Source organism: Tamandua tetradactyla, chromosome X, assembly GCF_023851605.1.
Source record: "Tamandua tetradactyla isolate mTamTet1 chromosome X, mTamTet1.pri, whole genome shotgun sequence".
NCBI classification, from domain to species: domain Eukaryota; kingdom Metazoa; phylum Chordata; class Mammalia; order Pilosa; family Myrmecophagidae; genus Tamandua; species Tamandua tetradactyla.
In genome coordinates this window covers 144,925,352-144,938,900 of record NC_135353.1, presented here as the reverse complement: position 1 = coordinate 144,938,900, position 13,549 = coordinate 144,925,352, and the positions used below count along the sequence as shown (strand labels likewise).

The following is a 13,549-nucleotide window of genomic DNA, read 5'->3' as shown; positions in this document are numbered from 1 at the left end:
ACACTCTCCTTCCCTGGCTGAAAGTTTCCAGGAGCATCTATCCATCCAAAACCCTCAAATCCCTCCAGACCAGAGAATTCCAGACACGTAAGTTGTGGTTCTGAACCTGACAGTTCTTTGTGCAGTGAGTGGTTGTGGAAAAGTTACACATCCTTGATGTCAGCATCTGCTCTTTTGTGGTATATGAGTACCCTGAAGTGATTACTTACACATAGTGTTGCCTTTGAGTTCCAGTTCAGTGGTTCACAGCATGAAAAAGAAGTCAAGTGACAAATCACTGAGTTTTCCCTCAGGCTCTGAACTTTGAGCCTGACTATCCAACAATTCTGATTTCATATTTCAGAAAGTCACCATGATTTACTTTTTTTTTTTTTTTTGCATGGGCAGACACCAGGAGTCAAACCCCGGTTTCCAGCGTGGCAGGCGAGAGAGCCACCATGGCCCGCCCCGGGCTTTACTTTTAAAATATGAAAAATCTCAAATCTGTGTTCACAACATCCGTTCCTATTCATTAGTAATGGATGTGCTTGTGGTTACAGGAGATGCTGCCCTACTTCTTTTTCCCACCCACTTTAGGTCTCTCCAGAGTTCACTGTTCTCTTCCCTCAGCAAGTCTGTGAATGGCCTTGCTTTTCTTACCAGTTGGCTTTTATTCCTATACTCAATTTCTACCCTTGCATAGCCTCATTTGCACACAGCATGAACTCCAGGACCCTGTTCCTTTCCACAGAAATCAAACAGTAGCCATAAGATGTCAAGGAGTCCCTCTCCAACTCCATTTTCCCAAATGAGCCTCCTTTCTCAGGCCCTGCGGGTAATTCTAATTACTTCTAGTTTTCTACACCTATCATCTATTTTTTGTTGTTATGGAGAATTTCAAACATACACAAATATAGACAGAACAACATAGTGATCCAGTGTGTACCTGTCACACAACCACACGCAACAACCAGCCTGTGGCCAATCTTGTCCCATCCTCACACCTGTGCACTTTTTCCACTGGTGCATTATTTTGAAACTAATCCCAGATGTCATATAATTTCACTCATCGATGTGACTACACATAGGTATATATATATATATGTTGTATATAATATATAAAAATCTTCTCTTTCTAGGATAAACATAGAAATAAAATAACTATCACACCTAGAAAAAGAGCAGCAATTCTTCATCATCCGATATCTAGTCAATGTCCAAATTTCCAACTGTTTTGTAAAAATCCTAAATTATGTTCTGAAGTCAGGATAAAATAAGGTCCATGCATTGTAACTGGTTGATTTCTATTTTAAGTCTCTTCTAAAAATCTTTAGGATCCTCTTCCATCTTTTATCTCTTTTGCAATACCTTTGTTGAAGTATCAAAGTTTTTGCCCTGTGAAGTTTCCGATGATATGATTTTTACTAATGGCCTCCTTGATATATAAAATTTAGCATGATTCTCTGTAATCTATATTTTTGTAAATTGGTAGAACCTTGATATAGGTTTGATTTTTTTTTTTGACAAGTCTACTATAACTTAATTTTTCACTTTGCATTAATGCCAGTTCATTCCTGGTTTTCTCCTAACCCAACCCTAGATGGCATATTAACCTATCAGTTTATGCTAATCCTGAAATCTTTAATAAAGTTTTATGTGAATTACATAGGGTATTGACAATACTCAGCATCAAATTGCTGAGCTGGGTGGACTTAAAACTGATGCTGCAAACTTTAAAAATCAAATCCCCTTTTCCCGCAGAGCATTCTGTTAGCTTTTTTTCATAAGTTTTAAATTTCCTGCAGTGGCAAACTGAGGAGTATATTTGTCAAACCTTCCCTTCCCTGTGAAATATAGTTGTAGTCAAGAAATCTTACATTTGTATACATCTTAAAATTAGGAAAATATTGTCACTGTGTAATCACATAGCTTGGTGGTTAAGGATCTGGGCGTTTCATCCTGACAACTAAGTAGGAATCCTGATTAGGGCATTCACTGGGTAATATGTGTGTGTGTGTATATATATATATATAGAGAGAGAGAGAGTCTGCATGTTGAATGATATTTTGTTTAGGCTGCTTAAAATGCAAGACTTTAAAAAATCAGTTATCATTTTTTCCTTTGTTAAAAGAATGTTAAAAAAAGGTAAAGTGCCAGTTTTTTATTGTACGTTATAAACTATCGTGTTAATACACTCTATCAAAATACGTAAGGACATTGTTTTAATAGCACAATGACAAACACAGCCAGTTAAAAGGTATAGTTTTAACATAAGTAAAAAGTTAATCTCTATCAAATTTTAATACTATGATAAATACTATTTTTAAAAAATGGTTTAAAGGGGCCTTAGAAGTGAATACAGTGTGTGTTTGAAGGAAGCGTCCATCAAAATGGAAGACATTAATACTAAGGAGATGATGAGCAGATTCAACTATGACATTGCTACTTTGGGTTTTATTCAAAAACTCTCTTGGAATTGTCTCAGTTAAGAACCAAAAGAACTTCATTTTCGCAAGTGAATTGCTGAAGACTATGTACACATCTTCAGAGGTAGGGAATATACACCTTAAAATGGTAATATAGAGCCATTTAGTTTAAATGTTGAGAAGAACTTTGCAATCATGCAGAAGTGAAAATAATTTATATATATATATATTCCTTTGGTTCACTAAGCTTCCTCCTTCTTGGTACTGACTCTTGACTAGAAGAATCAAATTGATGGAGGACTGTTTTCCCTGAATCAGGATGACTTCTCTTCTGATTTTCTTTAGAAGACTTCACTGGTTTAATTCCATTAGACATCTTATTCTGAAAGGTTTTCTTCTTGTTTTGCTCGCAGACACATCAAGTTCAGATGTTGTACTGACTAACTGCTCAACCTGAGAATGAGAAATTGAAGGATCTAGACTTTCTTTAGACCTCATAATTTCATCTTCCTCACAAAGTAAGCTTAGTTGTCCAAATTCAGAAGATCCAGGAGCTTTTGTTGTTGTTCTTCCATTTTAGTTTCAGTATCAGAATAATCACTTATATAATCCTCTGTTTATCTTCTACACCCTCTTTGTCCATCAGGATTTTTTTAAGTGGTGTCTTTATTTGTTTTGATGTTAGTATAGCCTAATCAATGTTTTCCATTCCTTCCTTCTCAGTGGCCTCTTTTACTTTGAAGGTTTGAAACGGTGTTGGGACTTTTCCCATTGTTAAGTACATAGGTTTCCCTTCAAATATCTGTCCTTCACAATCACCATCCTTAAAACCACGAGACTGGTAATCTCGGGGTATAACTTCATCATAGTAAATAATTTCATGGTTAAACAAACATTATTTGGTAAAAGTCCCAGATTTTGCATTAGAATATAAATCTTGCATTAGAATATAAATGGCAAATGAGGACAATACTTGCTTTCTTGATGTCGGCAGATCACATGCTAGATTCATTGCTTTGGCTTTTACTTATGAAGTCCATAACTGATCCACTCCTGGTGTACTTGAATTTAAATTGATAACATTCTGAGGTTCTTCTGGACTAGTGTATGCAGCTAGAGCAACCATCCATAGGTATTTTTTTCTGTAAAGCATCATAACAGCCTAGCATCCATTTCACTGACCCGTAGATCCTGGACAATTTTTATCTTCTCTCAGAATTTCAACACAAAGATCATCTAGAGATCTTGTTCCATAAGCGCGTTCTGGAAATATTCCTCTCAAATGTGTGAGGCAAGATACCAAAACTGCTGGGAGCCTCTTCGCTAACACAAAAGACTGCCATTCAGTTAATATCTTATTTGTAAATACCAATGCACTCATGGAAGTTCTCTGCAGCTGTGCAGTGGCCAATATTTTATGTTAAAGTATTTTCTTTAACTCAGTGCAACATCTGGGGGGCCCAGCCAGGCTCACTGGGTAAGAAGTTACTTAGCCTGGTTTCTTTGCCTGCCTGAAAGATGGGACTTTTATCAGTTTTGGCCTTACAGGGTTGCTTTGATTACTAGTGGGCCAATAGCTGGAAAGTGCTTAGTACAGTACCTGGAGTATATTATTAAGTGCTCAGTACAGTTAAAGACTGTGGGCAGGTAAAGTATTATTATGAGACAGCTGAAGGGGAGATAGGATCTGGGGGGATTACTTAAAGTTACATAGCTGCTGTATAATTCATTTGTGCTTAACGCAAGAGCCTGTCTCTTGTATCAGAGCTGACCTTTGAGCATCTCTAATTTTGTGAAGGTGAGCACCTACTTAGACATAGGCTATGTGGCAGAGGTGGGTGGTGAGTTGAATCTGAAGTCACTAACATACTTCACATTGTCACTTGCACACAGTCATAAAATTCATTAGCCCAGTCTAGGATGCTTGCCTTAGCCTCATACTAGGATGGATAAGGGCTAAGACTGTTTCTGCTTTGTAAAATGTCTACATGTATTTCACTGTCCAAACATAACAGCAAATGTCAGTTCCTTCTTTGTCCCCTTCTCTGTATAGTTGTTAAAGTGTGGATATACTCTGTACGTGTTCAGTACAGTACATTTTAAGGGGCATAATTCTTTGCCATGGAATTTAAGTAATGGAAATAACCCTCAAGACTATTTAGGTAAAAATTACAAAACACACCATTGAGCGGTTTGTTTGTTTTTTGTCCTTAGTATACAAACCGTGCTCATCAGATGGTGCTGTAGTTGAATTAAACTGAGGTTGTTAAAAACAAAATGTGTCTTGAGTTTTCTTTTTTCTTCTCTTAATTTCTCCTAAGTAGGTCGACAGAAAATGTGAACGTAAATGAAAGTGCTATTTGAAAGTAAGGACATTTTAAACTTTATATTTCTGCCCTACATGATGGCTACTTACTATTTGTAGTAATTACTGTATTTAAAATCTTAAATGGCTTTAGAAATAAATAATTTCTTATCAGTGACTTCTTAAATGGTATATGCATATTTAGCAAAAGCAACTGCCATTGGCTTGCAGTAAAAGTTAAAATCTATGATGATAATATGGATGCAATACATGACTTTTTTTTTTTTTTTTGCAATGCATGACCTTTTGTAATTCACTTTGCCCTTTCAAATTAAATGTGCCAGGATCTTAAAACTTAGTATAGTGATTAGAGTAATCCGATGTTTTTGTTGACTTTTAGTAAGAACTCTAGAGAGCAACTGTGAAGTATGTGTTGTTTTAGGCTTTTTTTTTCCCTACAAATCACTGAAGCAATTTTAATTTTTATATTTGGCTCTTCCTTAAAATTTAAATCTATATTTTTCTTCATGTGTTTCCATGCCTTATTACTTTTTTCCTTACACACACGCACACGCAAACACACACACACAAATCTACAAGCTTTCAGGTTTTCCCTGAGAAAACTATAATATACAAAAACATCCCTACCACCAGGTATTGTTACTTCCAAAGCTGTTTTAGCCCTTATAAACATAATCTTTGATTTTATATTAAGAGAGCCTGTCACTCTTCACTGCATGATATGAGAAAACTGGTGATTTTGCTGGGAACAAAATGGCTGTGGTTAAGTCTTACTCTTCCACAAAATAGCTCTGCAGTTGCTAAAGTGCATTTTATCATCACCCATAATTATTTAAATAGGAGAACTGACGGCTGACCTGTAGGTAAAACTGTATCAGCTTCTTGCCACTAACTGGATAATGCCAGATTAGCATTAAAAAAAACAAAACAAAACATTAACAGGACTATAGGATGATAAAGAGATGTCGAGATGGCATCTCTTAATCGTTAATTGATACTTTTAATGTTTAGGCATTATTTGGTTTTTAAATTATTAAAGATGTAATGAATAATAACAAGTAAGAGTTTGACCAGCAGTGTGGAGGTGATCTTTAAAAAGAAGGTAAAATGGAGGACAATGACTTCCCAAAACTGGCATTGGACCCAGCCTCATGAAAATGCAAAATAACTGGAAAAAGCACTTGTCCATTCTCTAAGTGAATCTGGTTGTCCATCTGTTGAAATCAACTATAGAAGTGCAACCTGCAGCAGCCGTAGGTACCCATATCCCCCGAGTCAGCTTGTGGTCTGAGTCAAGGGAGGAAAGAAAGATTCCAGAAAATCTGGTGTCACATGGAAAGTTCTTGAGATTTCTTTTTGCCTTCAGAGATTATTTTCTTTTATAGCCAGGAAGGAAGAATGGCAGGTGGAAATGGAAGCGAAGAGGAGCAGGCTAAAGAGAAAAATAACAGAAAATGATAAAAATTACGTCAAACATGTGAAAGAGTTATATTGAAATTATCAAACAGCACTCAATGGGCAACTTTGATACTCCTTTTTCTGGCTTTGTCTTGCAATTTCATCTTTATTGTCTCTTTACCTCAATATATTTGCCTATTGTTATCCTTAGGGGATTGAATAAATTTTCTTTTTGTATGCTGTACGGCAGGGTCACTTTTCCCTATTTTTCCACGTGAGTATCCTGTTATTGCAGTACCAGTTGCTGAATTGTTGGTTTGTTTTTTTTTGTTTGTTTGACTTCTTTCTTTCTTTGTCTTTTGGGGAGTGCATGGACCGGGAATTGAACCCGTGTCTCTGGCATGGCAGGCGAGAATTCTACCACTGAACTACCCTTGCACCCCCTGATTAGATTTTTGTAAGCCATTTGTATTGATCAGGCTTTGTTTGGGTAAACTAGGATAATGTACATCCCGAAATCTCAGTGCCTTTTATCAGCAATGGGTTACTTCCCTCTCACACTACACACCTTGTAGCAGCTGTGGCTGTGGTCTATGTGTATTCATTTTTGGATTCAGGGTGAAGGCAAAGCCTATATCTTGGACATGAGGTTTTCCTGGCATAGGGAAAAAGAGTAATGGCAGAACCATGCAATGGATTTGAAATCTTGTGCTTGAACAGATAATATAAACCATCATATCAATCAAAATCTTTTTTTCGAATTGTGTAATATTATAATGTAAAGTTTACATTGATGTGTGTAAAGGGATTTCATTAAGGTGAAAGCTTAATCAACAATGCTAAAGGATGATATGAATTTGTTAAATTTTTGTCAAGTGTCTACAATATAGACAATACCAGGAAGAAGTAATTGCAAAGTTTAATAAATGCATATATCCTACGTTGGAAATGCCATCAATTTAGTGTTGAAGACAGCAAAATATATAAATCTAACATATATGCATCCAATGTTGAGCACTCTTTTCACGAATAAAAGAAGTTGCTAATTTGGAGTACATGCAAGTGAGGTAACCTGTCAATCACTGAATTCTGGAGGCCCTAGGTTAGTTTCTGTATAAGTATTTGTTAGTCGATGGTGATAATTAAAATGATAATAGTAATATACTGGCTGGCCCTTATTGAGCATTTACTATGTATCAGGCAATTTAAAAAAAATTGGAAGTCATTTCAAACTTTTGATGTACGTACAATTATTACTCCCATTTTACAGACACACATAAGAAGGTAGACATGTATTGAGAGACTGGAGAGTGATAATTTATTTTTAAAGTCTGCTAAGCATAAATGGATTAAGAGAAACACAAGATTGAAATATATATATATATATATATATATATTCAATTTGTTAAACCTAAAACTATTAATAATAGCATTTATTTCATATATATGCATTGTAAATGTTTCCATGCTTTCTTTCTTGAAATATTGATTGTGAATACTTCCATAGCCTGAGCTCATAAGACATTTTCCTACAGAAGCGATCAAAGGCTATTTGCAAAGCAATCTCGATAAAATATGAGTCCAAAGGATAGACTCAATTGAAAGATGCTACATTTCTTTATAAAAATATTGGGAAAAATAAAGCAGTATGAAGAATTAATAGTGTTTTAAAAAAGACTTTGACACCCTATTACTTTCATTCTTACCAATAAACATAACTCTATCCTTATTTTCTGTAGAATCTACCTCCACTCTTCGCATCTACCTTTCAGTGAGTGAGAAATTAAATTAGGAAGGAAAAAAATGTAAGAAGCAAAAGATTTCTACATAATGCTTTTCTTATGAGCCCCATTTAGGCATTGTGTCTTCTGTTTTAGAAATGTAATATTTAGGGAAAATGTGATACAATTAATCATTATTCATTATGTATTTATTACTCTGGGGGGCATTTTCTAAATATTTCATTGTTTTCAAGAAGTAAACTCCTCTTTAATTTGTAAATGATACATCTCTATTGTCCAAAAATGACTGATTTCTTTCTTTGGAGTTTATTGTCGATATCAAATATGCATGCTGAAAGGCAGCAAATAATCAATAGCTAATAAAATCACAAAACCATTAGGGTATATTCTAATAGTTCACAAACTAAAACGTAAGAGGCAAGGGAGAATATTTCCTGTGTTTTTTGCGGCTAATATATATTTTTCATTTTTGTATATAAAAACATCAAGGCCAGTGTTTTTAACCATTGCATGATAATCTTTTCAATAGAGTAGAAGACCTTAAAATAAATAGGGCTTTTATTTATTTATATATTCCTTTTTTCTCTGATGGAGTATGAATGAACATTATTTAACTTGCCAATTTCTCATTATACATACATCTATATTTTCAATATATTTAGATCTATAAATGAATTAAAGTAACATCTGGTAAATTTGCCCCAAGTTACTGTTTAAAAACTAACTTTTATTGAGATAAAAATTAACTTACAGATAGACTGGGGTCTCCCATATGATGCATTTCGAAGGACAGAACATCATTTCTGTGATAGTCTTGGCACTACATATAGTGGTTCAGTGTCAGCATATTCATGAGATCACATCAGATGGACCCAAATTAAAGAACATGCTACAAAGTAGCTGCTAAGTATGTTTAAAAGTTTCAAGGTCATAAAAGACAAAGACAGACTGTGAAACTTTTGCAGATTGGGGAAGACTGAGAAAACATGATACTAACTAACCCTGGGTTGGATTCGGGATCCAGGAATCTTAGTGTGAAACCTGGCAAATTTGAATAATGTTGTAGATCAGTATTGTATCAATGTTAATATCCTGTTTTTCTTATTCATCCTATTGTTATATCAAATTTTAACATCAGAGGAAGCTGGATGAAGATTATATATGTACTCACTGCAATTTTTGCAATTTTCTTGGATACCCAATATTACTTAAAAAAACAAAAAGCTAAAAAAATGTACTCTACGCAAACAAAAAATTACAACCTCCAGACTCAGCAAAAATGAAGTCTTATTTTTATTTGAGGATGCTTCTAGCTTCCATAGAAAATATTTCCACGAACCGAGTGCCTACTGTACAAGGCATCCTGCAAAGTGTTATGTGTGACAGAAAAATGCGGAAGACTTACGTTTTTCCGTATTGCTTTTATGAAGACATTTTGGCAACTACCAATGATGATGTGTTACATTCTCAAATTATGGAATATCTGAACACAAAAGTTGAAAGACCTAAGTGATCACCCATCTGATATGATGAATGAATAGACTATTTGAATCTGGGCATGTGGTTGCAAAATTTAGAAGGTCCATACAAACAAAGATTGAGAATCTAATTCTAGTTGGTGTTTGGAGGTACAATGGTTTCTTGGTAAGATAATGGGGACTGAATAATGCTTGGAGTTCTTGGTTATGAATACAGTGACATAAGTCTGTTATTGGAATGGATCCAAATGTGGACAATTTTAATGGTATATTAAGGCATTTAGTATTCATTGGGTAGTAAATATTAACTGTTCAAAGGATTTTGAGCAAGTGAGTCACACGATCAGCTCTTGTGCCTCACAAAATTAATGACTATGTAAAGAGAAAATGGGAGTGAAGCAAGACAGCAGCCAGGAAACCTGAGAGGCAACAATGCCAGTAAATCAAACAATGCCAGCAAGTTACAAAAGACTGAGCCAGGGCAGGGGTAATGGAGATGAAAACAATTTTAATAGAAATCAGGATATATATATATATATATATATATATATATATATATATATATATATATATATATAACCTACTATTAAACAACAGTAATCTTTAAAGGTAGAAAAATATAGAGTCGAATGAAAATCATGTTTCCTTAATACAAGCATTACAAATCACAATTGCAACTAATTGATGAGATTGACTAGAGGACTAAGCCCTCTTGTCAAGAGTATAAATGAAATATAATTACAAACCCAAACTCAGAGAATGTTCAGAGATATGGTCATCAAAATCACAAATGCTCAGCTGAATAATTGTGCTTGTTCAAAGTGATCTAATGAAATGATTTTGTACATATCTTCTGGGATAGTACTCACAATCAGTAAAGACCATGCTCAACTATTCTGTTTCTTTTTTTTTTTTTTTTAACATGGGCAGGCACCAGGAATCGAACCTGGGTTCTCTGGCATGGCAGGCAAACATTCTTGCATTCTTGCCTGCTGAGCCACCGTGGCCCGCCCAACTATTCTGTTTTTTACAGTCATGCCATTTATGATGCCTTATGAGGGTAGAAAACTAGACGTTGGGTTGTAAAAAAAAAAAATTAAGGTTTATGGGAAAACTACACTCATTCACACATAATTTCATTGTCCAGTCTACAATTGTTGGATTCACTTAGCCAAGCATTCTACATTTCTTCCAGTAAGATAAAATGCTTTCAAGCAAAGGGCCTTCCATGTTGAAATGCAAATGATTACCCTTACTTAGTCTTCTTTGGTAGTTCCTCTTTAATGAAGCTTGGGAGTGCAGGAGAAGAAAAATTCCTTATGTTTTCTCTCAAAACTCACTCCCTGGTGATTTCATTCAGTCTCATGGCTTTAAGACCATCTCTATCCAAATGACCCCCAAATGTAAATCTCCAACTCAGACTTGTTTCCCCATCTCCAGATGCATAAACACAACTGCCTGTTCGATTCTCAATAGGTAGCTCAACCTCAACTGGATATGTCTAAATCCAAACATGTCTAAATCTAAATCTTGATCATCACCCCAAATCACTTATCCCACATTTCCCACCATCTCATTTAATCAGATCATCTTTCTTCCAGACACTCAGGTCAAATCATTTAAATTAATGTTAAATTAATTTAAATTAATTATTGAGTCATTAAATTGATAGTTTAATTACTGAGTCATTTGTTTCTTTTACCTGCCATTTGATCCATCATCACATTCTTTTGTCTCTACCTTCAAAACATCTAAAATCTGACCACTGCTCAACAACTTCAATGCTAGCATCTTGGTCCAGAGCACCATCATATTTTACCTGGATTATCATAAGATCCCTTTAACTGACTTCCAACTTCTGCCTTGCTCTCCATTAATTCATTCTCCACACAGCTGCTGGAGTGATTTTAAGACAGAGATTAGTGCATGTCATTTCTTTGCATAAAGCCCTCCACAGAACTTCTAATCTCATTCTGAATAAAAGCCAAAATACTTAGAAGGGTCTCTAAGGTCCTATGCAGTATGGATCTGGCCTCTCGTTATCTGGTGACACTCTCCCTCTTGCTCACTATTCCGGCAGCACTGACCTCCTTGCCTCTCTGCAAGCTTTCCTTCCCAATGGCTTATGGTTTCCTCCCTCACTTCCTTCAAATTTTGACTCAAACAATCCTATAAGAAAGGCATTTCTAGGCCATGTTATCTAAGATTGCCAACCCACCCCCATTCCCTCTACTCCTTCTCTCATTTTCTCCTTATCACTTACTATACCATCAGACTTATTATGGTGTTTATGTGCTTATCTTGCATTTTGCCTCACACACTCCTCCAATTAGAATATAAACTCCATTGAGGCAAGAATTTTTGCTTACTTCATGGTTCTACACCAAATATCATACTCGCTGTCAATATTTTTGGATGAGTTTAATAAGAAATATGGCTTATGCTCAGCCCTGCTTTTATTATTAATTTATTAATGGAACAAAATATTTTGAGTATCTTTTATGTTTTTGAGCTATGACTTAAGAAGGTAATGCATATTAGGATTTCTTTGATTTGTAGGAGCAGGCATGAAAACCTATAGTTCAGTGTTATAAGACAAATAAAATCTGGACTTACGCTCTCTCGTTTCAGCAGGAACATATCTCACAGCAACTTATTTTACTTTTATTCTGCATACTCTACCCTGTCGAAACAGTGGGGCAAAATGACCAACTGACCATTTTGACCAAATCATTTTGCCAAAGTGACCCACTCCGAGAAAAAAAAAATCAAAGCTGGCATTTTCAGTTCTGCTTGAAATTTTAATTACAGAATATGCTCATATTTCTATTTCCAATACAAGACCCCTAACAAGCGGCCATTCCAAGGAAGTCTGCCACAGTTTTTATTATACTTCTTCAAGCTGAAGTTCTGCACATCCTTGACATAAGCAGACCCTGCTGGTGTGTGGGAGCCACAGAATGAGGCTACATTGGGAGCAATTGTTCCATCTCTTTCATTTCCTTCTGAATATGTCCACAGTGCAGACTCTGTGAAGTAACAAAATGGGCTGTTATGTGTTATTGTCCCTTTCCCATATCAACACTCACAGATGAAATCTCTTTGGTATTTTCAGTTAGAGATTTATGTTGCATTTACAGCTCAGGGGTATTCTGATTCAAGTATCTGTAGATGTAAAAGCTAGGGGGATGGCAAACAAAAATGCTCACACGCAAAAGCATTTCATCCAGTTAATATTTATGTCTATGCCAATAAAGAAATCTTTGATTTAGGATTCTTGGTCCTTTCCTTCTAAGGGATTGAGGTTGGTGTGTGTGTTGTGATCAAGGTTGAGGTGATATTACCACAGTGACCAGAACTATGATAAAAGTCCTATTTATAAGAATAATGGTTGTACTCTGTCTACCACAAAGGGGAAAAACCGCCTCACCAAATTCATCATTGTTATGCTTTCTTGCCACAGTTTATTTTCTTCTGCATTCTGTAGAAGTTCTTTAGGCCCTGTGCCTTCATCAATCATAAGCTTTTTTATTATTTTAGAGTCATAAGACTCTAGAGCATAAGCACATTCAAAATCCTTGCATGTCACTTTACTACATAAGAAGAATATTTTTTCAAAGAGGCCTATTAGTGTTTTTATCAATCTTCTGAACATAGAAAAATAGATATTAAATATTACTGATACATACTACAGTCATGACAAAGGTCTGTCAAAGTATGAGGTCGTTGCCACTGTAGAAGAACTTTGCTTAGCTTTCTGGAGGTGTTGCAGTGCTACTTTCATATTCAATGAATGCATGTCAGCTGACAAATTTAAGGTATCTTCTTTGTGAATTAACAAATGATTGACTTTTCAAAGAAGTTACAATAATTCTATTCAATTACCTCTTCATTTGAGAGTTCGGCTCAGAGAGAGTACATATATACACACACACACACACACACACATATATTTGGGTGTATGTATGTATGAAATATATAATGCACATATGTCATATACATATAAACACATATCCACATATAAATGTGCATATATATATATGTAACTATAAACTCAGAAGTACATATATATGTAATCCCTACATATAATATCTGCATATTATATATAATTTTAGAAGAGATAGGGACCCTCCGGGTTTTAAAATTATCTTCATTGTTTTGGTGACTGTTTAGGTTTGTTAGTAAAATAATTATGAGTTT

General features: G+C 35.2%; 1 protein-coding gene and 1 pseudogene across 2 annotated transcripts in view; one reads left to right on the top strand and one right to left on the bottom strand.

The window, feature by feature from the left end:
* The window catches only part of LOC143670130 (interleukin-1 receptor accessory protein-like 1), a 992,918-nt gene that overhangs the window by 463,097 nt on the left and 516,272 nt on the right, over positions 1–13,549 (top strand). The window lies entirely within an intron of this gene.
* On the bottom strand, positions 2,620–3,816 carry LOC143671027 (HORMA domain-containing protein 1 pseudogene; annotated as a pseudogene).